Source organism: Lithobates pipiens, unplaced genomic scaffold, assembly GCF_037356315.1.
Source record: "Lithobates pipiens isolate NorthernLeopardFrog02 unplaced genomic scaffold, aLitPip1_a1.2 Scaffold_19, whole genome shotgun sequence".
NCBI lineage: Eukaryota > Metazoa > Chordata > Amphibia > Anura > Ranidae > Lithobates > Lithobates pipiens.
In genome coordinates this window covers 566,458,407-566,480,693 of record NW_027507764.1, presented here as the reverse complement: position 1 = coordinate 566,480,693, position 22,287 = coordinate 566,458,407, and the positions used below count along the sequence as shown (strand labels likewise).

Sequence of the window (22,287 nt, the reverse complement as noted above, 5' to 3'; positions counted from 1 at the left end):
CCCCATTCCGGGGTCGGGTCTCCCCCATGTCCGCCCCCCGCCCACAAACACAGGACTGCTCCAGCTTCTCCGGTTCCTCCGGTGGTTAGGCGGAGTCTCGGCTCTGTGTTTAGCTCTCTCCGGTCCACGTGGCTCCGCCAGCCGCTATATAGAGTCTCCGGCGGAGGGAGCGGAGGGGAGAGGCGGGGAATCGGCGCGGAGTCCGGGATTCTCTCCGGTAAGTTGTGTCCTCCGAGCCGAGCGATGAGAGCCGAACAAAGAAAACCGAGTCACCGGGAGGAGGGGACCGGGGGAGGGATACTCACCACTGGATCCAGGGACCGACCGGGGACACCGGGCAATACGGAGAGAAGACGGATCTGTATACCGGGGACCGGGCACTATGAGATAATGGGGGGAATACCATGACGGGTATAGACTGGGCACTATAAGATAATGGGGGAAATACCATGACTGGTATAGACCGGGCACTATGAGATAATGGGGGAATACCATGACTGGTATAGACTGGGCACTATGAGATAATGGGGGGGGGGGGGATACCATGACTGGTATAGACCGGGCACTATGAGATAATGGGGGGAGGTTACCATGACTGGTATAGACCAGGCACTATGAGATAATGGGGGAAAACCATGATTGGTATAGACTGGGTACTATGAGATAATAGGAGGAATACCATGACTGGTATAGATTGGGCACTATGAGATAATGGGGGGAATACCATGACTGGTATAGACCGGGCACTATGAGATAATGGGGGGAATACCATGCTTAGTATAGAAAGGGCACTATGAGATAATGGGGGAAAACCATGACTGGTATAGACTGGGCACTACGAGATAATGGGGGGGGGGCTCATAGATGAGTGTGGGGTGTACAGGGCTCATAGATGAATGTGGGGTGTACAAGGCTCATAGTTTAGGGTGTACAGAGCCCATAGACGAGAGTGTGGGGTGTACAGAGCCCATAGATGAGAGTGTGGGGTGTACAGGGCTCATAGATGAGTGTGGGGTGTACAGGGCTCATAGATGTGTGTGGGGTGTACAGGGCTCATAGATGTGTGTGGGGTGTACAGGGCTCATAGATGAGTGTGGGGTGTACAGAGCTCATAGATGTGTGTGGGGTGTACAGGGTTCATAGATGAGTGTGGGGTGTACAGGGCTCATAGTTTAGGGTGTACAGAGCTCATAGTTTAGGGTGTACAGGGCTCATAGATGAGTGTGGGGTGTACAGGGCTCATAGATTAGGGTGTACCGAGCTCATAGATGAGTGCAGGGTGTACAGAGCTCATAGATGAGTGCAGGGTGTACAGAGCTCATAGATGAGTGTGGGATGTACAGAGCTCATAGAAGAGTGTGGGATGTACAGAGCTCATAGAAGAGTGTGGGATGTACAGAGCTCATAGAAGAGTGTGGGGTGTACAGAGCTCATAGAAGAGTGTGGGGTATACAGGGCTCATAGATGAGTGTGGGGTATACAGGGCTCATAGATGAGTGTGGGGTATACAGGGCTCATAGATGAGAGCGTAGGGTGTACAGAGCTCATAGATGAGTGTGGGGTGTACAGGGCTCATAGTTTAGGGTGTACAGAGCTCATAGATGAGTGTAGGGTGTACAGAGCTCATAGAAGAGTGTGGGATGTACAGAGCTCATAGAAGAGTGTGGGGTGTACAGAGCTCATAGAAGAGTGTGGGGTGTACAGAGCTCATAGATGAGTGTGGGGTATACAGGGCTCATAGATGAGTGTGGGGTATACAGGGCTCATAGATGAGTGTGGGGTATACAGGGCTCATAGATGAGTGTGAGGTATACAGGGCTCATAGATGAGTGTGGGGTGTACAGGGCTCATAGATGAGTGTGGGGTGTACAGGGCTCATAGATGAGTGTGGGGTGTACAGGGCTCATAGATGAGTGTGGGGTGTACAGGGCTCATAGATGAGTGTGGGGTATACAGGGCTCATAGATGAGAGCGTAGGGTGTACAGAGCTCATAGATGAGTGTGGGGTGTACAGGGCTCATAGTTTAGGGTGTACAGAGCTCATAGAGGAGAGTGTAGGGTGTACAGGGCTCATAGATGAGTGTGGGGTGTACAGGGCTCATAGTTTAGGGTGTACAGAGCTCATAGAGGAGAGTGTAGGGTGTACAGGGCTCATAGTTTAGTATGGTTTAGTATAGTTTTAGGGTGTACAGGGCTCATAGATGAGAGTGTAGGGGCAGGATATCCTATGGGCGTAGTCTGGGATAGGAGGGCCGGCTCATAGTATGCATTGCATAGATCAGCAGGCTGGGGACAGCCAGGATCATCACAGTCCGAGCTTCTGCTGCCTTTGGAGCCCCCTACCAGGGACGGATGGTCAGTGTGGATCTTTTCGGACAGCCCTAGTTGGACTTGTTAACAGCTTGGCACCGTAGACGTGCCTGGCACTCTGCCCGGGTGGGGGGGACAGGACTGGTACCTTCTGAATGATCCCATCACTATACAAAGTGCCTTGATCCCTGTTAACTCCGTGCGCTGCACATTAGCTGGCGCGGCCGGGGACGGCCGATGTGAAGACGTGAGATTCTCCGACACGACCCGGCTGAACGGTGAGCCTAGAACTTTTTTTTTTCTGCTGAGTAGTTGACATGTGGGCATGTAAACACATGCGGCTACGTGTGGGTGCCGCTCTGCCTGGCATAGCACCGCCACCAACCCCCTCCTCACTTTGTGTTCAGGGTGTTATATAGCCCAGCAAAGCCGATCCGACAATCAGATCAGACGGTCACGTACGTACAAAAGGGTAACAATGTAACAGGCTCTGTAGACACTGCCAGTCCATATGATTAGAAGAGTATTAGAGGAGTATTAGCAGAGATCTGAGCACCGGTGCCCCCCTCCCCTCCTCCCGGATTAACCACCGCAGGCTGCAACAAAGAATGTTTATTTCCATTACTATATCACCGACATAGGCTGTAGTGTGTTATGGAGTATGTAGAGTTCTTTGTTACTGTGGCCACAAGAGCTTACAATCTAACGTCGTTCTCTGTCGCATACATTCCGGTACTGGCACCCCCTCCTCCTCCCATATCAACCCAGAAAGTATGCTTATTTCCTTTGCTATGTCACTGACATATAGTGTAGTGTGTTATGGGGTATGTAAAGTTCTTTTTTTTTCCTGTGGCCACAAGAGCTTACAATCTAACGTCGGTCTCTGTTGCATGTATCTCAGTACTGGCTCTCCTCCTCCTAGATTACCCTCCTGAGACAGCAAGAAAGTGTATTTTTTATTTTTTTCCTTTACTATATCACTGACATATTGTGCTGTGTTATGGAGTACAGAAATGACTTTTCTCCCTGTGGCCGCAAGAGCTTACGATCTAACGTCAGTCTCAGCTGCATGCATCCCTCATCCCAGATCCCTCCACAGGCTGCAAGAAAAGCGTGTTTATTTCTTTTACTGTAGCACTGACATACTGTGTGTAGCGTGTTATAGAGTAGATAGGAGTGTTTTCATCCCGTGGGCACATGAGCTTGCAATCTACTGTCTGCATCTGTTGCACGTATCCAAAACTTGCTCCCTCTCTCCCATCCTTCCAGATTAACCTCCGCAGGCTGCAAGAAAAATGTGCTAATTTCCTTTGACTATATCACCGACATAGCGTGTAGCGTCTATTATAGAGCGATTAAGAGTTCTTTCCTTTCTGTAGCCACAAGAGCTTGCAATCTAATGCCAGTCTCCGTTGCTTGTAAAGTTTATTTCTTGTAGCGCTGACATATAGTGTAGTGTGTTTCAGAGTACCTAGGAGTGTTCCTTTGCTGTGGGCACGTGAGCTTACAATCCGATGTCCCCATTGCATGTATCCAAAGCTTGCCGCCCCCTCCCAGATTAATCTCTGAAGGCTGCAAGAAAGCTTGTTTATGTCCTTTATTATATCACTGACATATTGGGCATAGCTCCCAACTGTCCCCGATTTCGAGGGACTGTCCCTGATTTGGAGCAATGTCCCTCTGTCCCTCTTTCCCCCTCATTTGTCCCTGATTTGGAGTAATGTCCCTCTGTCCCTCTTTCCCCCTCATTTGTCCCTGATTTGGAGCAATGTCCCTCTGTCCCTCTTTCCCCCTCATTTGTCCCTGATTTGGAGTAATGTCCCTCTGTCCCTCTTTCCCCCTCATTTGTCCCTGATTTGGAGTAATCTCCCTCTGTCCCTCTTTCCCTCTCATTTGTCCCTGATTTGAAGCAATGTCCCTCTTCCCCCCTCATTTGTCCCTGATTTGGAGCAATGTCCCTCTGTCCCTCTTTCCCCCTTATTTGTCCCTGATTTGGAGCAATGTCCCTCTGTCCCTCTTCCCCCCTCATTTGTCCCTGATTTGGAGCAATGTCCCTCTGTCCCTCTTCCCCCCTCATTTGTCCCTGATTTGGAGCAATGTCCCTCTGTCCCTCTTCCCCCCTCATTTGTCCCTGATTTGGAGCAATGTCTCTCTGTCCATCTTTCCCCCTCATTTGTCTCTTATTTGGAGCAATGTCCCTCTGTCCCTCATTCCTCCTCATTTGTCACTGATTTGGAGCAATGTCCCTCTGTCCCTTCCCCCCCCCCCTTTATTTGTCCCTGATTTGGAGCAATGTCCCTCTGTCCCTCATTTGTCTCTGATGTGGAGCAATGTCCATCTGTCCCTCTTTCCCCCTCATTTGTCCCTGATTTGGAGCAATGTCCCTCTGTCCCCATTTCCTCCTCGTTTGTCCCTCATTTTGGTCTGATCTATATAGTTGTATATAAAATGCACTTTTTATCAAAAAGTGTTTCCCAGTGCTAAACCTTTCATCTGATTTCTAAATTGCTGCATTTGTAAATTTTAAAAGCCAATATAAAGGAATAGTAGTTGTAAAAAAAAGCACTTGTGGATTTATTTAACTTTTTTATTTTTTTTGGTTAATTCTCCTTTAAGGGGGGTGTGGCAGGGGGCGTGTCCTATACCTGCATACATTTGCTAGTAGGTGTCCCTCATTCCCATCTCAAAATGTTGGGAGGTGTGCTATTGTATGTTGTCTTCTTTTATTCTTGTCACCACATGAGCTTGCAATCTAACGTCGACCTCCGTTGTGTGTATCTCAGTACTGGCACCGCTCGCCGCTCTCCCAGATTAACCCTCAAAGGCTGCAAGAAAGTTTGTTCATTTTCTTTCCCACAGCACTTATATGTTGTGTAACGTGTTACAGAGTACGGAGGGCGATTTCTACTTGTGGACACATGAGCTTACAATCTAATGTCCGTCTTAATGGCATGTTCTCAGTACCAGCCAGTGTTCATTTTGGCAGCAAATTTCGATTTAGTTTTAGTCTTAATCTTAGGACTAAAATGGCATTTTAGTTTTAGTCCCATTTTAGTCTTCAGCAATTGTTTTAGTTGTATTTAGCCTGCTAAATCTCCGGTACATTTTAGTCGACTAAAACTCATTCACCTAAAAATCGAATGGGTGTAATTAGATTGTAATGCATTAGTTGACATTTCTCTACAATTTCCAAACTCGTTATATACTGCTGGAGTGAAAAATCTCATATATTGTTTATGGTACTGAGGTATGAACACGCACTGCAGACCACTGTTCATTTTGAAGTCAAATCTCAATTTAGTTTTAGTCTTAGGTCTTATTAGTCTTAAACACGGTCGGACTTTCTGATGGAAAACGTGCAATCGGATCGCGTTGTCTGGAAAATCCGATCGTGCGTGGGCTCCGTCTGACTTTTTCCGTCGGAATTTCCGACACACAAAGTTTGAGAGCTGGATCTAAAATTTTCCGACAACAAAATCCGATCGTTTAAATCCCGATCGTGTGTAGACAATTCCGACAGACAAAGCGCCACGCATGCTCAGAATAAATTACGAGACAAAAGCTATTGGCTACTGGCTCTCTTTATAGTCCCGTCGTACGTGTTCTACGTCACCGCGATCTGAGCGATCGGATTTTCCGACAACTTTGTGCGAACGTGTGTATGCAAGACAAGTTTGGACCAAAATCCGGCGGAAAAAATCCAAAAGAATTTTGTAGTCGGAATGTCCGACCGTGTGTACGGGGCGTTAGACTTTTGACTGAAATGCCATTTTAGTTTTAGTGGTATTTTAGTCATCTCAATTGTTTTAGTTTTAGTCGTATTTTAGTCGACTAAAATAGTTTTCATTTAGTCGACAAATGTTTTAGCCAACAAAATTAACACTGGTACTAGCACCACTTCCTTCCAGATTACCCCCTGGAGGCTGCAAGAAAGTGTTTATTTCTATTTTTTCTTCCCTTTTCCATAGTATTGACCTATTTTTTTTATTATACACGACCTATTGGGGGTTATTTACAAAAGGCAAATCAACTTTATACTACAAGTGCAAACTACACTTATAATTGCACTGAAAGTGCACTTGGAAGTGCAGTCGCTGTAAATCTGAGGGGTAGATCTGAAATGAGGGGAAGCTCTGCTGATTTTATCATCCAATCATGTGTAAGCTAAAATGCTGTTTTTTATTTTCCTTGCATGTCCCCCTCGGATCTACAGCGACTGCACTTCGGAGTGCACTTTCAGTGCAATTTCAAATTGCCTTTAGTAAATAACCCCACACTGTGGAGCGTGTTGTGAAATCCGCTCTGTTCTTCATCTTGCCACAAGAGCTTGCGATCTAACGTCGATCTCGGTTGCATTTATCTCAATACTGGCACCCCTTCTCCCAGATTACCACCCCAAAAGGCTGCAAGAAAGCTTGTTTTATATACTTTACTATATCACTGATGTATTGGGCTTTATTTACTAAAGGCAAATCCACTTTGCACTACAAGCGCACTTGAACGTGCAGCCGCTGTAGATCTGAGGGGAAGCTTTTTTTTTTTTTTTTTTTTTCCTTGCATGTCCCCCTCGGATCAACGGCAAGTGCACTTTCAAGTGGATTTGCCTTTAGTAAATAACCCCCATTGCGTAGCGTGTTATAAAGAACGGAGGAGTGTTTGCTTCATGTGGGCACATGAGCTTACAATCTAATGTTCGTCTCTGTTGTATGTATTCAGAATTTGGTCCCCCCCCACTTTCCAGACTTAACCTCTAGAGCAGTGGTTCTCGAATCCTGTCCTCAGGTCCCACTAACAGGTCAGGTTTTCTGTATTCCCTTGGGGGAGATGCAGACTAGAATACTGCAATCCCTGAGCAGCAAATGATATCACCTGTGATGGATTTCAGTTATCCTGCAAACCTGGCCTGTTAGTGGGTCCTGAGGACAGGAGTTGAGAACCACTGCTCTAGAAAGCATGTTTATATGTGTATTTCCTTTACTATAGCACTGACATGTGGTGTAGCATGTTACTCTATATCGTTTGTGGGAGTGTTTCCTTCCTGTAGCCACGTGAGCTTACAATCTAATGACTGATGCATGTATCCAAAACATGCTCCCTCTTCTGATTGATGTCTGAAGGCGCTGAAGCTCCGCAGGCTGCAAGAAACAGTGTTTATTTCTTTTACTATACACATTGTGTAGCGTGGTATAGAGAGCACAAAGGATTGCTTCCATCCTGTGGGCACATGAGCTTACAATCTAATGTCCGTCTTTCTTGTATGTATCTCAATACCAGCACCCTTCTCCCCTCCTCCCAGATTAACCTCTGGAGGCTGAAAGAAAGGATGTTTATTTCCTTTACTCTATCACTGACATATTCTGTAGCGTTTTTATAGAGTACAGAGGATAGCATCCATCCTGTGGACACATGAGCTTACAATCTAATGTCCGTTTTCATGGCATGTTCTCAGTACCAGCACCTCTCTCCTGTCCCTCCCAGATTAATTTCCGAAGGCTGAAAGAAAGTGTGTTTATTTCTTTTTACTATAGCACTGACATACTGTGTAGTGTGTTATGAAATACGTAGAGTAATTTACTTTCTGTGGCCACAAGAGCTTACGATCTAACGCCGGTCTCCGTTGCATATGTCTCAGTACTGGCACCCTTTCTCCTGCAGGCTAACAGAAAGAGTGTCTATTTTACTGTATAGCTGACATATTGTGTGATGTGTGTTATGGAGTACATAGCATTGTTTTCATCCCGTGGCCACGTGAGCTTACAATCTAATGTCCGTTTTCATGGCATGTTCTAAGTACCAGCACCCCTCTCCCGTCCCTCCCAGATTAATTTCTGGAGGCTGCAAGAAAGTATGTTTCTTTTCTTTTCTTTTCTCTATTGTGTGTTTCTTTTCTTCTATGTTGTGTAGCATGTTGTGAAATACATAGTTTTTTTGTTTTTTCTTCTTCTTTATGTTGCCACAAGAGCTTGCGATCTAAAGTCAGTCCCTGTTGCATGTAGCTTGGTACTCCACAGGCTGCAAGAAAGGGTGTTTATTTCCTTTACTGTATCGCTGACATATGTGTGATTATGTGTTATGGCTTACATAGTATTGTTTTCATCCCGTGGCCACGTGAGCTTACAATCTAATGTCCATCTTTCTTGTATGTATCTCAGTACCAGCGCCCCTCTCCCCTCCTTCCCAGATTAACCTCTGGAGGCTGAAATAAAGGGTCTTTGTTTTCTTTACTATATCACTGACATATTCTGTAGCGTTTTGATAGAGTACAGAGGATAGCTTCCATCCTGTGGGCACATGAGCTTACAATCTAATGCCCGTCTTCCTGTGTATATAAGTACTGGCACCCCTCTCCCCTCCTCCCAGATTAATTTCTGGAGGCTGAAAGGGTGTTTATTTCTTTTTTACTATAGCACTGACATATTGTGTAGCGTGTTATGAAATACGCAGAGTAATTTACTTTCTGTGGCCACAAGAGCTTACAATCTAACGTTGATCTCTGTTGTATATGTCTCGGTACTGGCACCCATCCTCCCAGATTAACCTCTGCAGGCTGAGTGTCTGTTTCCTTTAGTATATCACTGACATAATGTGTAGCGTGTTATAGAGTACAGAGGAGTGTTTCCTTCTCTTAGAAACGTGAGCTTACAATCTAATGTCCATCTCCGTTGCATGTATCTCAGTACTGGCACCCCTCTCCCTTCCTCCCAGATTAACCTCCCGGAGACTGTAAGAAAGCAAGTTTAGTTTCTTCAGCATAGCACTGATATATTGTATTTTGGTGAATGTAGGATTTAAAAAAAAAATTTTCCCTGTCACCACATGAGCTTACAATCTAATGTCTATCCGCATTACATGTATCTCAGTATTGACACCCCTATCCCCTCCTCCTAGAAAAACCTCCGGAAGCTGCAAGAAAACGTCTATTTATTTTACTATATCACAGACCCTTATTGTGTAGTGTGTTATAGAATATGTAGAATTGTTTCCTTTCTGTGGCCACATAAGCTTACAATCTAATGTCGGTGCCTGATGCATGTATCTCTGTACTGGCACCTCTCTACCCTTCTTCCAGATTGGCTGCAAGGAAGCGGGTTTATTTCCTTTTCCTCTAGTATGGGCATACTGTGCGGTGTATTATAGAGTATGAAGGTCTCTTGTGGCCACATGAGCTTACAGTCTAATGTCTGCCCCCATTGCATGTATGTCAGAACTGGCCCCCCTCTCCCTTCCTTCCAGTTTAACCTCCTAGAGAAGCCATTCTCAACCAGGGTTCCTCCAAAGGTTGCTAGGGGTTCCTTGAGCTGTGGCTGATTGACCTCCTATCTTAAGGTGCCTGAATAGTTCTGGGGTCAATGGTACCTGGTAGAGCCAGTTGCATGAAGCCAACAATCTTTTAAGCCATCTGTAGGGATTGCATTTTGACCACCACTGTAGGGGCTGCCTTATTCCACATGACCACAGATTTAAGGGACATTTTGTTCACTGACCACCAATGAATTGGTTTTAGTAAGGAAGGGTTCCTCAAGACTACAAAATTATTTCAAGGGTTCCTCTGGGGTAAAAAGGTTGAGGAAGACTGCTCTAGAGGCTGCAAGAAAACTTTATTTATTTTACTATATTACTATATCACTGACATATGCTGTAGTGTGTTATGACATATTGTATCTAGAGTTTTTTCTTTTCTTGTTTCTTCCTGTGGGCACAAGAGCTTACAATCTAATGTCGGTCTCTGTTATATGTATCTCAGTACAGGCACCGCTTCTCCTAGATTAACCCCCAAAGGCTTCAAGGACGTGTGTTTATTTCCTTTTCTCTAGTATTGACATGATGTGTGGTGTATTATGGAGTATGAAGGCCTCTTGTGGCCACATGAGCTTGCAATCTAATGTCTGCCCCTATTGCATGTATGTCAGTTCTGGCACCCCTCTCCCTCCCTCCCAGATTAAACTCAAGGCTGCTAAAAAAAAAGCTTATTTATTTTACTATTACTACTACTACTATCACTGACATGTGTAGAGTGTTTATAAAGTACTTAGCTTTTTTTTTTTTTTCCTGTGGACACAAGAGCTTACAATCTAATGTCGGTCTCTGTTGTATGTATCTCAGTACAGGCACCGCTTCTCCCAGATTAACCCCCAAAGGCTTCAAGGACGTGTGTTTATTTCCTTTTCTCTAGTATTGACATACTGTGTAGTCCAGTGATTCTCATCCAGAGGTTGCTAGAGGTTCCTTCAGCATTGGGCCATTTCTGCCTCTTGGATAAGTTCCCACCGACACCATTGATCTTTTTAACTATCTGTAAGGAGGTAATTCTTCCCAATGACCACAAGTATAAGGACCATTCTTCCCAATGACCACAAGTGTAAGGACCATTCTTCCCAATGACCTCAAGTGTAAGGGCCATTCTTCCCAATGACCACAAGTGTAAGGACCATTCTTCCCAATGACCACAAGTGTAAGGACCATTCTTCCCAATGACCTCAAGTGTAAGGGCCATTCTTCCCAATGACCACAAGTGTAAGGACCATTCTTCCCAATGACCTCAAGTGTAAGGACCCTTCTTCCCAATGACCTCAAGTGTAAGGACCCTTCTTCCCAATGACCACAAGTGTAAGGACCATTCTTCCCAATGACCACAAGTGTAAGGACCATTCTTCCCAATGACCTCAAGTGTAAGGACCATTCTTCCCAATGACCTCAAGTGTAAGGACCATTCTTCCCAATGACCTCAAGTGTAAGGACCATTCTTCCCAATGACCTCAAGTGTAAGGGCCATTCTTCCCAATGACCACAAGTATAAGGACCATTCTTCCCAATGACCACAAGTGTAAGGACCATTCTTCCCAATGACCACAAGTGTAAGGACCATTCTTCCCAATGACCACAAGTATAAGGACCATTCTTCTCAATGACCACAAGTGTAAGGACCATTCTTCCCAATGAGCACAAGTGTAAGGACCATTCTTCCCACTGACCATCACACTAATGTATCATGAGTTGTAGATTTCACATTTTTAGCAGGGGTTCCCTAGGACTGGAGAACTATTTCAAGGGTTTCTCTATGTTGAAAAGGTTGAGAAAGGCTGGTGTAGTGTATTATGGAGTATGAAGGCCTCTTGTGGCCACAGGAGCTTACAATCTAATGTCTGTCCCCTTTCATGGATCTCAGTACTGGTGCCCCCTCTCCTCTTATCTCCTCCCTGAAGCTGCAGGAAAAGCTCTCTTCTTCTTCTTCTTTTCACATAGCACTGTGTGGTGTGTTGTGGAGTATTATTTTCTTCCTGTGGCCACATGAGCTGACAATCTAATGCCCATCCAATGCACACACAGCAGAGACTTCCATTGGAGAATCATAGGCAGGTTTCTCATGGGGTTAACATGGCTATTTAGTAACAGTGGTGTAGCCTTGTAAGGTCAGCGCCCTGAAGGACATGGAACTATTGTTATTACAGCCGTGTCCCCGGGGCTCAGGGATGTTGTGTAATGTGATCTCCATAGACACATACATTTTTAGGAGCGATTTAAACTTTTTTTGATCCATATTTTTTTTTCAAAATCCTAAACCAGTCGAAGATGATTTTGGTGAACCGCAGCTTTCTGGGGGGTGTTTGGTTGATCGGATTACATTTGCTAAAATTGCCTTCGTTTGTTCTGTTTTCGACGTCAACAAACGTATTCAAGCCATCAATTTGTTGATCGAACTCGTGGATGGTAGATTGCATAATCTTTGGCGCTTAGTCGCAACTGTATATGTGTGTGGATGGCACGTGGTTGAAATTGGCTGAAAGTGGTATGTGGTCAGCTTGATCTGTTGCTGCCCACGTAACACCTATGTGTCACCTGGCCACGGTCAGCACAGGGGTCGCGCTGTCAAAGACTGCTCTCAGCCCCCCCCACTAGCAATTGGTAGCCAGCAGGACCAGCTCTCGTTCATGTGACCACTGGGACAGCCAATCACAGTACTTGCATTACCACCGGTCCTTCCTATCCCACAGGCTTGAGAACCCTTTAAGGCTAGGTTCAGACCTGTGCTTGTCGGGAATGTGGACACAATGGGAAGCTTTCCCAACACACAGAGAAACGTGGCTGTGCCATTAATTGTTAATTCAGAGAATGCGTACACCAAACTGCATGGAACCATAGCACTACGCGGTTACTTGTGGAGCGTTTTTGGAAAGGAGTCAGGGAATTTTTTTTTCTGCATTTCTTTGGCCACTATGTTAAAGCTGATGACCTCTGGGAGATGTGAGACTTCATGAGCAGAGGAGACATCATTCTTACCTAGGCAAGCATGGCGGCCAGGGGGGTGGAAAGAAACGCTCCACCGTCTACCATTCGGGGAAGCCATTTATCTCTGATGGTTCCCCTGATGATGTGCCACCATGTCACCCTTCTGCCAATGTGTTGATGCAGATGACCTCTGAGAGATGTGACGTACATATCTCGGGAGGCTTCATGAGCAGAGGAGACGTCATTCTTGCCTAGGCAAGCATGTCGGCCAGGGGGGTGGAAAGAAACGCTCCACCGTCTACCATTCGGGGGAAGCCATCTATCTCTGATTGTTCCCCTGATGATGTGCCACCATGTCACCCTCCTCCTGCCAATGTGTTGAAGCAGATGACTCCTGGGAGATGTGACGGTCATATCTCAGGAAACTTCAGGAGCAGAGGAGACATCATTCTTACCTAGGCAAGCATGGTAGCCAGGGGGGTGGGAAGAAGAGCATCACCATCTTCCTTTCTACACAGCCATCTGTCTCAAATGGTTCCCCTGAGGACGCACCACCATGTCACCCTCCTCTCGCCACTGTGCTGAAGCTGATGACCCCTGGGAGATGTGACGTGCATATCTCAGGAGGCTTCAGGAGAAGAGGAGACTTTGTGCTTGCCTAGGCAAGCATGATGGTCAGGGGGTGGGATGGAACGTGCTGCCATCTTTCTTTCTGGGAAGCTGTCTGCCTCTAATGATTCCCCTCATGACGTGCCGCCATGTCACCCTCCTCTGGCCTCTGTGTTGAAGCTGATGACCTCTGGTAGATGTCACATGCATATCTCAGGAGGCTTCAGGAGAAGAGGAGACATCATTCTTGCCTAGGCAAGCATGGCGGTTGGGGGTGGGAAGGAACGTACTGCGATCTTCCTTTCTGGGAATCCACAGATGGCACCAGTGGATCACTGATGAAGCGCCACCATGTCACCCTCCTCCAGCCACTGTGTTGAAGAGGATGACCTCCGAGAGATGTGACGTGCATCTCTCAGGAGGCATCAGGAGCAGAGGAGACATCATTCTTGTTTTATGTGACCATGGTGGCCGGGGGGCTACAGTAAATATACAGTATATTATTTCAGATTGGGAAGGGGGCCTTCTAGTGATTAAAAGTGAGTCTGAACGTGTGGCTGAGTATGCAACCAGTTAATCCATCTCTGTGTTTTTGGATGGCAATGTTTTCAGAGAAAATCCACACAGGCACATTGAGAACATACAGACTTAATTCCTTGGTGAGAAGTTAACCCAGACCCCAGCGCTGCAAGCCAAGAATGCTAAGCCCAATGAGTCACTCTGCGTATTCTGTAATGTATCACAGCGGGGTCTATGCCCCCACCCCGGGAGAATTTGGCGCTACTTTTTTTTTTTTTCCATTACAGAAGTGACGTGACTTTTTGAAGTTTAAAGAAGAGGCAACAATGAAAGTTTTGGTAGGAAGTTAGTGTGTGGTGGTGGGTGTAGCACAGGATGCAGTCCATTTCCTGGGGGGGGGGGGGAATGGAGGTCTAGGGGTGGGGGTGGGGGAATGTGTGTAGGGGGTCTGCTTGTTGGAGTTGGGTTCATTAGCTGCTAGTGTAATGTGATGCTGGACGCAGAGAAGCCCATCCGTCTCTCATGTCATGGCCTCCCGTGTCTGGAGAACTTCATAAGAATTTTTTCAAAACTTTTTTTGTTCCCGAAAGTTAGCCAAAAAGTTGATTCTTAAAGGGAAACTACGTCTTTTAAAACTTTTAGGGTCCGTTCACACTAGGGACACCGTGTCATGTGTTGCATTAGGGCAGCCCTTTCAGTTTAAAGGGTTTATTCACGCCAGCGGACATTGTGCATGCGCGCTGCGGTTACATTTTTTAAAATTTCTTTAAATGACACTGTAACCTTATGCATGGAAGCGCATTGCAAAGCAAATGCCCGCATCGTTTTATTGCAACAAACACCAGTGCAGTGCGTTGATGCGAACGGGCAGCCCATTCATTTTGGAGGCTCATTCACACCAGCGGGTGCGCATTACACAAACGGGCTTCAATACGTTTTTTTTTTCTTTTTTTTCCTTTATTTAAATAACACTTTGTAACTTTATGGCCTCATTTACACTTTTGGTGGGGGGTGGAGTCATAAAAAACCTGCAGTTAAGTTGCATTTTTACTGTCCCCCAAACTGCCCCCCCCCCCCATGCTGCAAAGGCAGGGTTATAATCCTCCCTAAGGGCCAGTTCATGCTAGACGTGTGCAATTCGTTTCGTTCTGAATTGGATTTTTAACAAATTTCGTTAATTTTGAAATATTCGAATGAACGAAAACCCGTTTACAGAATTTTTTCCAAATATTCGTAAATTTGAATATTGGAAAATTGGAAAATCTGAAATTATAGGTATTGGAATTTCCTTTCAAATTTGGCTGTTGGTAAACGTAAGGCATACAAATTTATCCAACGTTACGAATGCCGGATCCAAACAAAAGGAACAGAACAAATTAATAATAATAATAATAATAATAATAAAGAATGTTTTTTTATTATTATTCATTATTATTATTATTAATAATAATTTGTTCTGTTCCATTTGTTTAGATGCGGCATTCATTATTTCGGATAATTAATTTATTAGTTAGTCCGAAAAAACAAATGCTGCATCTAAACATATGGAACAGAACAAATTAATAATAATATTAAATAATACGTTTTTTTATTTTTTTATTATTCATTTGTTCTGTTTCATATGTTTACATGCAGCATTCGTTATTAATAATACATTTTTTTTTAATTATTATTATTATTATTAATTTGTTCTTTTCCATTTGTTTAGATGCGGCATTCATTATTTTCGGATAATTCATCATTTATTAGTTTTTTATTCTTTCAAATTTATGTATTTTAAATTATTTTAATTTATTTTAAATTATTAAATTATATATATATATATATATATTTTGTTTATTTTTATTTTTTTTGAGTTTCTTCATATCTTGATATTAGATGGTTGTAGTTGCAGCTTTTAGGTTTACCCCAAGGGCGATATTTTTCTTTTGTTTTTTATAAAATTACGAATTGTCATCATAACACCCCGAAAAATGGAAAAAAAAATCAAAAAAACAAATGAAAAGAAAACAAACACATTTTTCGGTAGTGCTCATGTCTAGTTCACACCACAAAAAAGCACTCCAGATCTGTTCCGGAATGCTTTTTTGCGTGCGCGTTTTTAACGTGTTTTTGGCGTGTTATGGTGCGTTTTTGATGCATTGTTCGTGTGTTTCCAGATGCTTTTTTTCTGGGGGTCCAGTGCGCTTTTGATGCATTTTACAGCTCTCCAGTACTGTGCAGGAGAAATGCAGCATTTTCTACTTGTATTTTTTTTCTGGAACTGGAAAGTCCTGGAACTGACTGCACTGGTGTGAACTGTGCCATTGGAAACCATATAACCTACTTTCCATGCGTTTTTTGATGCAGAGAAAAAAAAAAAACCACTGGACTGCATGTGGTGTGAACTGGCCACTTACTCTATCCAAAAATAAATAAAACTAAAGTTTTGCCTTTGGTTACACTTTAGCTGTTGTGTATGCTCATTGTTGCATGAGGCTCCATTCACACTTGTGGATATCAAAGTCGCATGACAAGTCGTTTGCCATGTTTTCCAATGATAACAATGATAACCATTCAGTTGCAGCAACTTCAAAGTACTTCATGCACTACTTTTGGTCTGACTTTCATGCAACTTGAAGGTCATAGACTTCAGCCTGGATTCACACTCTGTGCGATGTAGGCACCACATGTGATTCGTACAGGAATCGCATCACATGTGATGCCTCTGCGGTGCGATTTTTGTATGGCTTAAATCCGCACCATAATGGTGTAGGACCCCCCCACACCTGAATCGCATCACAATGGGTGTTCACACTTATGCAATGCGATTCTGGCAAACACACTGCATTTTGCGATCTGCTTGTGGGGTGTCTATAGATAACATTGACACCCGCAGCAGATCACATGGACGCCGCGCGACTGCAATCGCACAGGTTTTGCTGCGTTTCCCACATCGCATACGTGTGAACCGGGGCTCAATGTTCACCCTTAAAAGTTGCATGAAAGCCATACCTGAATGCAATAGCTGTCCGTTATCACTGGTCAAAGCCAAAGTCGTATTCCAAGTTGCACCCGTCCAAAGTTGCATCAAAGTTGCACTCCAAAGTCAGCGCAATGCTTCCTGCAAATATCTCTGAAGGGCCATTAGTTGCAGAGTTTTTCTTTCGGCTTAAACCACGTAGGCGGCCCCGGTCAGAGGCCCGTACCGCATGAGCCGACATCTGGTTCTGTTTAGGTGAAGGTTGAAGCGTCACGCACAGATGACACAATCCGGGAACTCAATACAACTTTTCTGTGTTCGCTGCGATTAGCGGTTTAGAGAAATTCCATTGCGATGACGGGCTGTGATTGTCTGAGGGGCTGTTGGTGTCGGTTGGGGAAGACTTTGTGTAGCGAATCGCTCCGTGTTGAGCCGTTTGTAAAAACACTAAGGGCCAGTTCACACCACATGCGGTCCAGTGCGGTATTTTTATTTATTTATTTTTCTGCACCAAAAACGCATGGAAAGTAGTTTATATGGTTTGCAATGGCACAGTTCACATGAGTGCTTGCAGTTCCAGGGAAAAAAAGTAGAACATGCTGCATTTCTTCTGCACTGGAATGTTGTAAAACACATAAAACACGCACTGAAATGCACCAGAACGCACCTAAATTGTATGGTGCATTAACATGCATTGTGTTAAAAGAGAAGTATGGGGGCAAAGGTGTGTGTTTTTTTTTGTTTTGTTTGCCATACTTTCCCTTTTTGGGTCACAGGAGTGCACTTACTTTTGCTCTCCTGTGACCCAGAGTCAGCTATTGCCCACTGTGAGTAGATGTGGCATAGTTACTCCAGGCTCTGAAAGGATCCTGACAATACTGTCAGGATCCACCCAGCTGCCTGATTAACAGCTGACTTCGGCTCTCAGCATGTGGTTGATAGCGGGGGGGGGAAGGTGCAGCTGCGGCCGCCACCTCTCCAGCCCAGTGCTCCATAGGGTGCTGGAGGAGCAGAGTGGAGAGCGGTGACGGACAACCACTGCACGGCACTCCAAGCTGAGCGGTCTTAGTGCAGCTGCAGCGTAGAGATAAGTATGCAGTACAGCAGTACAGCTGCAGCGTAGAGATAAGTATGCAGTACAGCAGTACAGCTGCAGCGTAGAGATAAGTATAGGTGTTTTTTTTATAACCCCCCCCCCCCCAATACTTATTTTTAAAGCAGCTCATTAAAATCAACAGGCTGCCAACGCACCAGAAATGTCCCAACGCGCTATCGTGCATTGAGCAATGCTGGAACACGTGTGCGGTGTTGTGGTGCCAAACTGCGCCCCCTTCTCTTAAAGTGATGTTGCACATAATAAAAAAAAAACATCAAAATTCCAAAAAAAAAAAAATATTAAAAAAAAATTTGGATTTTTTTTAAAAATCACCTCTAAATGCCTGTTGCTAGCGGGTCCCTGGTAGTCTGCCTCCTTCAGTGCCTGGGCTCTTGACGTCACTTCCCCTTGGCGCAGGAAGGGCTCAGCTCCGCCCCCCTCTCTCCTGTCAGTCATCTGGGACACGTGACAGGTCCCAGATGACTGCGCGGCCAATCACGGCGCGTGGCGCCGCTTGCGCATGCGCAGTGGGTGCCCGGCTGTGCCCACAGTTAGAATGCTGGCGCCACGGAGCGGAGGGGGGAACGAGTGGTCAGGCTTTGTTCCCCCGCATCGCTGGACCCTTGGACAGGTAAGTGTCCGATTATTAAGTATTTGTAGCTGCTGACTTATAATTATTTTTTTTTTGTTAGGGGAACTCCTCTTTAAGTTTAGGGTCAGGGTGGCTCCCCATCCCTACAATAAACCATTGCGCCCAGGGCAGCTACCCCTCCTGCCCACCCTTTTGTCCTGGTTCTGCTTACATCCTAAGTCTGTACGCAAGTAAATGTTGCAACACAACTTTTTTTTTTTTATGTATACTAGTCGCCAGGGTGGATTTGATTTAAATCAACTCAATTTAAATACTAATTTTTAAAGAGCAGCTGTCATTTCTGTCCCGCAGAGCCTCCTCCTCTGACCTTCTGTTGACTCATCGACAGTCCCATTCACTATAATGGGGCGGCTGGTGATGTGGCAGTGACACAACAATGTGAGTTGTGGCGGCAGCAGAAGGTGAGTGGATGCCCGCTAACAGGCGCTGCCATGATGGATCTGAAATGACAGGGGCTCTTTAAATGTAAGGACTTATTCTTGCTGGTAGGTAGAATCTTTAATATTTGCAAACAACATGAAGGTTTCCTATTTAGAATAATAAGCTGTCAGGTTAGCAAAATGGCGATATCAGAACCGATTCAATCATACAGTTTGTAGTGTACACACAGTATCTCACAAAAGTGAGTACACCCCTCATATTTTTGTAAATGTTTTATTCTATCTTTTCATGTTATAACACTGAAGAAATGACACTTTGCTACAATGTAAAGTAAAATGAAGGTTTCCTATTTAGAATAATAAGCTGTCAGGTTAGTAAAACAGCGATATCAGTACAGATTCAATCATACAGTTTGTAGTGTACATAGATTTTGCAAAACAATGGGATAAAGCAGGGGTCTCCAAACCTTTCAAACAAAGGGCCAGTTTATTGTCCTTTAGACTTGAGGAGGGCCGGATTGTGGCCAGCAGGGTCAGAAAATAACAGGCCCCCTGCATGAGTGAGAATAAATATGGCCTTAGGGTTGGTGGTCAATAGGAGTAGGAATAGTGTCCCTATTAGTAAGAGGAATAGTATCCCATCACTGGTATTGGTGGAAGAAATAGTGCCCCATTGTTCTTGTCAGTGGGAGGAATAGTGCCTCATATCAGTGGGAGGAATAGTGCCCCAAGGGCCGCATAAAGGCTAGCAAAGGGCCACATCTGGCCCTCGGGCCACAGTTTGGAGACACCTGGGATAAGGGAATATTCCTGAACTTTGCTTTATCGCATGGTTACTGTGAAATTGTGTGGAGGCATCAATGCAGTGCATGTTATCTCAGCTTGCAGAGCTTGGATTCATTGAATGAGTTAAATTTTTTGGGTAAACCTTGCAGAATATACAGCCTTATGCTACATAACTGAGCTCCATTTCATGCTGAATAAACTAAATTATTAATGTATCTTAACCGCTTGCCGACCACCGCACACAGATGTACATCGGCACAATGGCACAGGCAGGCAAATGGGCGTACCTGTACGTCCACTTTAAACTTGCCGCCTTTCGTGGGGAGCGTGCCCGCGGGTCCCGGGAACTCTTATGTTCTCCGGCGGCCCGCGATTGCGGTGTGGAGAGATAGAACAGGGATGTGCCTATGTAAACAAGGCATTTCCCTGTTCTGCCTTGTGACATGACAGAAATCCACTGTTCCCTGTCATGTGAGTTCTAGCCCACCCCCCCCCCCCCCCACAGTTAGAATCACTCCCTAGGACACACTTAACCCCTACATCGCCCTCTAGTGTTTAATCCCTTCACTGCCAGTGTCATTTACACAGTAATCACTGCATTTTTATAGCACTGAACGCTGTATAAATGACAGTGGTCCCAAAATAGTGTCAAAAGTGTCCGATGTGTCCGTCATAACGTCGCAGTCATGAGAAAAATCGCAGATCGCCGCCATTACTAATAGAAAAAAAAAGTGAATAATAAAAATGCCATAAATCTATCCCCTATTTTGTAGATGCTCTAACTTTTGTGCAAACCAATCAATATGCGCTTATTGTGAATTTTTTTAATTTTTTTTTTTTTTTTTTACCAAAAATATGTAGAAGAATACGTATCGGCCTAAACTGAGGAAAAAAAAATATTTTTTTATATATTTTTGGGGAATATTTATTATAGCAAGAAGTAAAAAATATTGCTTTTTGTTTTTTCCTAAAATTAAATAAAAACCGCAGTGGTGATCAAATACCACCAAAATAAAGCTCTATTTGTGGGGGAAAAAAGGGACATCAATTTTGTTTGGGTGTAACGTCGCATGACCGCGCAATTGTCAGTTAAAGCGACGCAGTGCCGCATCGCAAAAAGTGCTCTGGTCAGGAAGGAGGTAAAATCTTCCAGGGCTGAAGTGGTTAAATAGAAAACTATCTTTTAGATAGATTTTATTTTTACTCCAAGAGCATTTTATTAAAACAAATTTGATAAAAAGCAAAAAAGAATATGATTAAATTATTATTTTTTGCTTACAAACTTTTTTATTGAAAAAGTACACAATAATACAGAGAAGAATACGTTATAAGTACATTGATCCGTATCGTTTGTGTCCTATAGATCGGAGATCTGCGCCCACAAAAAAAAAAAACGGATTTAATTTAAATAAATTTTTTTTTTTTTTTTTTATATTTAAAAAATAATCATTGATTTATATCCACCCTGCTAGTCGCCGTGTTTCTCTGGAGGTAGTGGAGTCTCCGAGTGACAGTGATCATTAGCATATCAAAGGCGTTGTTCCTAATAGCCCGGAGTGACACTTTCCAAGGAGGAAGATGTAGACCCCGGAGGAAGGAGTAACACTTGTCTGTGAAATCCTGGAGAGCCACTAAAGCGAGAACCCCCCCCCCCCCACCCCTGGGGGGGATTGTCCAGGATTGCTGGCAGGAAACTCTTAAAGTGGCTTTGTGTAGAAGGTATGCAGCTTCTGCCGGCCTCTAATTTTCACAGGTGGAGGCCGCTTTTATGATTAAGAATAATGGCAGCACTGTCCCTATAATAAGGGAGTCCAGATGTTGGGATGAGCACACCGTGCTCGGTTCTCATCGGAGAACTCCCAGCATTCCCAGAAGACAGCTGGACTTCCAGGCCAGGCGGCATAGAGCGAAGCTTTTGCCACGTTAAGCGTGGAGTCTTTGGACGCCGCGCACCGATCCAGGATAAACCACCTCTCCTACACACACAGGTGCAGAACATTAAGGCCCCATTCACACCTGAGTGTAGCAGGATTGCGTGTTTCCATTCTCTTCATTTATTTATTTTTTTATGTGCATTTTTTCACCTACGCGTTGCGCCCATGGGCTGCCTTCAATTTGTTTGGAATGAGAAGTGTACATTAGTTGCGGTCATGAGCACTGCTCCTTCCAAACAAATAGAAGTGACAGGAGAAAAGAGAGGTTCAGGAGAGGAGAGGTTCAGGAGAGGAGAGGTTCAGGAGAAGAGAGGTTCAGGAGAAGAGAGGTTCAGGAGAAGAGAGGTTCAGGAGAAGAGAGGTTCAGGAGAGGAGAGTTTCAGGAAAGAGAGGTTCAGGAGAGGAGAGGTTCAGGAAAGGAGAGGTTCAGGAAAGGAGAGGTTCAGGAGAGGAGAGGCTCAGGAGAGAGAGGTTCAGGAGAGGAGAGGTTCAGGAGAGGAGAGGTTCAGAAGAGAGAGGTTCAGGAATTCACTGAGGACATTACAAGGGGTAAGAAACTACAATGCTGTGAAAAAGTATTTGCTCCCTTTCTGGTTTATTTTTTGCATATTTGTCACATTTAAATGACTCGGCAAACAAATTTTATTATTGCACAAAGATAACCCGAGTAAATACAAAATGCAGTTTTTAAATGATGGTTTCATTTATTAAGGCAGAAACCTGTCCAAACCTGCCTGGCTTTATGTGAAAAAGGTAATTGCCCCCTAAACCTAATAACCGGTTGTGCCACCGTTGGTGGCAACAACTGCAAT

The 22,287-nt window shown here is 44.6% G+C and overlaps 1 protein-coding gene across 1 annotated transcript in view; it reads left to right on the top strand.

Moving 5' to 3' along the window:
• The first annotated feature begins 876 nt into the window (after window positions 1-876).
• Window positions 877-22,287, top strand: part of ST3GAL1 (ST3 beta-galactoside alpha-2,3-sialyltransferase 1) — a 226,377-nt gene continuing 204,966 nt past the window's right edge. Inside the window, exon 1 of the mRNA XM_077493372.1 lies at window positions 877-2,588. The gene's annotated coding sequence lies outside the window, so the exon portion shown is untranslated. The remainder of the gene's footprint in view (window positions 2,589-22,287) is intronic.